Here is a 3,344-nt window from a genome sequence, read left to right on the forward strand (position 1 = left end):
AAAAAAAAAAAAAAAACAGAAACAAAAAGAAACGAAACAAAACAAAACAAAAGAATATATGAATGCTTCAGTATATGCTAGTACTTTCTGACAGGCCTTCATCTTCAACTTGGTTTTCCTTTGGGTAGAATGATAAGCTCAGAGCCCTTTCTCTTACTTACCAGTGTTTTGTTGTTTGAAAAATCTGTCTTAGGCAGAAAGGCTTTCTACAGCTATTAATTTTGAAATATATATTTTTGGTTATAAATTTAATGTGTTGCCACTATATAAATTGGAAACATGTAACAGAGGCTTGAAAGGTGCGTCATTGCCACCACACTGCATCTAGACGCATGTCTTCCTGCTCAGGTGCGTGTGGTTACTTCTCCACTCTGACTGCTCGGCTGCATTACTCTGTAAGAAAAACGAGATTTCATCTACATAGTCCTCCCTCCATTAGAGCAGCAAATGCTGGAAAAGTCACACACAGTATCTTCTCAAGGCTGGCCCTTACCCTTCTCAAGCGCTCTGTCTCAAAAGGAGCCATCAAAGACGACTTTTCCAAAAGCCAGGAATACAGTCATACCTAGAGACTGAACACCACCAAAGATCTACGCTGGTGATCAGAGACGTAAGTAAAGGATGGTAGCAACTGCTAATTGTGATGTGTTTTCCTACATAAGGTTCTGAGACAGAAAAAGAATATTAGGAAATCTGACTAAAAATAAAAATAAGGCTGTATGTGGCATACACACCTTTAATCTTACACCTCTGGAGGCAAAGGCAGGGGCAGGCTGATAGCCGTGAGTTCAGGTCATCCAGAGCTTACACAGGGAGACCCTGTCAAAACAAAACAAAAGCAAAACAGGGCTAGAGAAATGGCTGTCTGTTGAACACATGTATTGCTATTTTGTGGACCTGAGTTTGGTTCCCAGCTCCCACAGTAGGTTTCTCACAAGCACCTGAACTCCAGCTCCAGGGAGTCTGACACCTCATTTGCACATACCCCCACCCCCACCACAGCTCAGACACACATATGCACAACTGAAAAAAAAAAAAAAGAAAAGAAAAAAGAAAAAGAATTATTTTAAATAAAAAACAAAAAGAGAGAAAAGAAATCTGAATAAAGTATTTGTTGCAGTTTAGGGGTCTTGATTGGGTTTGTTTTCTCTGGCAGTTAAAGAATTAAAAGACAGGGAAAAGTCTCAGGCACATCTGTTTAGCACCAGTTGGCCTTCGGTTACTAACAGCATAGCCGAGTCATTGATCATGGAGCATATACGTGTACTGATGTAGGCAGAGAGGCGTGGGGAATGGGCATGAGGCATAGTGTTCCGGGTTATACTTGCACTGACAAAAATGTCAAGCAAGAAGGTTTTTTAAATGGAAACTAATAATATGATTAGTTGTAGCTACACAAAATGAGGCAATGCCCTGCAAAGCAAAAAAGCAGAGACAGCTTTTCAAGTTGTCTTTCTCTCCCTATGCATTTCTTCCAGGCAAGGCAACATGTAACACCACAGACTCCGGCCCTCTCATCAAGAACAGATTGCAAGACAAACATGTTTTCCTAAATAGTTAAATAATTTAGGACTAGTTAAACAATGCTCTAAAATGACTTTGAAAGGTTATGTCCTCCTTTGCAAGTTCCAAACATAAAGTTTTGTTTCTCTTTCTAAATATATTTAAAGATTTTGTAATTGCAAATAAGCAGGTTTTCTAACGGTAAGTAACCCAAGTTTTTCTACATAGTGAAAGCTTGCAGGTACCTAGAAAGGAGGCAATAAAGTATGGGTTCCAGTTTAATTTGAATTCAAATATGCCATAAATAATTTCTAATAAAATAAGCATATAGCTATAAATAACTGTAGCACAAGCAGGCCCCAAATACCAAGTGACTACACATTGTTTCTCTGAGACCTTTCTATTCTAATGCTCTGTGAAAAACAAACACTTAACAATAATCATGAATTCAGCAAAAATTTCCCCCTAAATGCAGCACCAACACATTCATACTTTCAGCTTATCATTTTCTAAAAATGTGCTCTATGTAAGCACCGTCTGCGGCCTGGTTTGCTGAAAAGTGAGCAGTTCCAAATGCCACAGAGAATCCCAGGGTCAGCTGCTACGGAGGAGACAATGAGATAGCTTTGCAGCTTCTGGCACCTGTGGTCTGCTCTTCCTAAGATGACGTGGTCACAGTCTCTGTCCTCTGACCAGACTTGAATGACCCCCTATTGTTCATACGGACCTAATTCAGAAACTCTTTTCAGTTTACCTCCAGGTACTTACTAACAAATGGGTTCCTGATGCTACTTGACTCTTGTTATTTCATCTCCTGGTCCTACATACTAGCCAGAAAATTTCCTGGTCATTTGGATAAAATAAATTGTCCTTCTGTTTTGTTGCCCCACCTCCACCCCATATGTAATTTGGAGCAATTCCTCTTCTTAGTAAGAGTGGTCAAAACTATGCTAGACCATTTCTCTATGCTGAAAGCAGAACTTGAATGGAAACAATAGTCAGCAAAATAAACAGACATCTCAGGAAGTAGCATTAAGACCAATGAAATTGTTGACACTCTATAACCTACTTAAGGACAACCAGCTCAGTATGTTAGTTACATTTGTATCACTGTGACCAAAGCACCTGAAAGAAGCAACTTAGAGAAGTAGGGATTTATTTTGGCTCACAGTTCAGAGAAATACGGTCCTTTATCAAAGGGAAGGCCTGGCAGCTCAGGTAGCTAAAGGAACTGGGTCCATGGTGGCAGAAGCCAACAGAATGACTCCTACTGGGTGATTTTTCCCTAGGGGGCCAGGAACAAACACCCACACACCCCAGTGGAGCATGACAGAACAGTAACAATTATACCATGGTCCAACTTCGTGAACCAATGGGTTTATTACTTACAGTAGTATAAGTGAGCGGTTGCTTACAGGAGTATGGATGACTCAGAGGCAGCTGCCTCACACAAAAACACATCCCAGCACAAATAATGACTTAGGAAGGCTGCATCCATGGGCCTCCCAGCATGCCTTGCAGGCAACTGGAAGGTCAAAGAGTCTTTCTCCTCAGCTCTTGTTACTTCTTCTATAAGACCTTGTGAGTCTTCTTAAGTTGTAGGAATTTCCTGAGCCTAGCAAGGTTTATTTCCTGAGCCTTTTAAGTGTCATTTGCTTTCTAACTCTTAGTCAGCTTCCCTCCTCCCTTCTGGAGGGAACAAGTCTAGAAGCAGGCCTGGACCTTAATACTCAAGGCCTTCCCCAGGTAACTGACTTCTTTCTGCCCAGCTCTTAAACATTCCACAGCCTCAAAAACAATGTCACCATGAGAACCAAGAACTCAAACATATTGAAAGGGGT

Source organism: Mastomys coucha, unplaced genomic scaffold, assembly GCF_008632895.1.
Source record: "Mastomys coucha isolate ucsf_1 unplaced genomic scaffold, UCSF_Mcou_1 pScaffold20, whole genome shotgun sequence".
NCBI classification, from domain to species: Eukaryota; Metazoa; Chordata; class Mammalia; order Rodentia; family Muridae; genus Mastomys; species Mastomys coucha.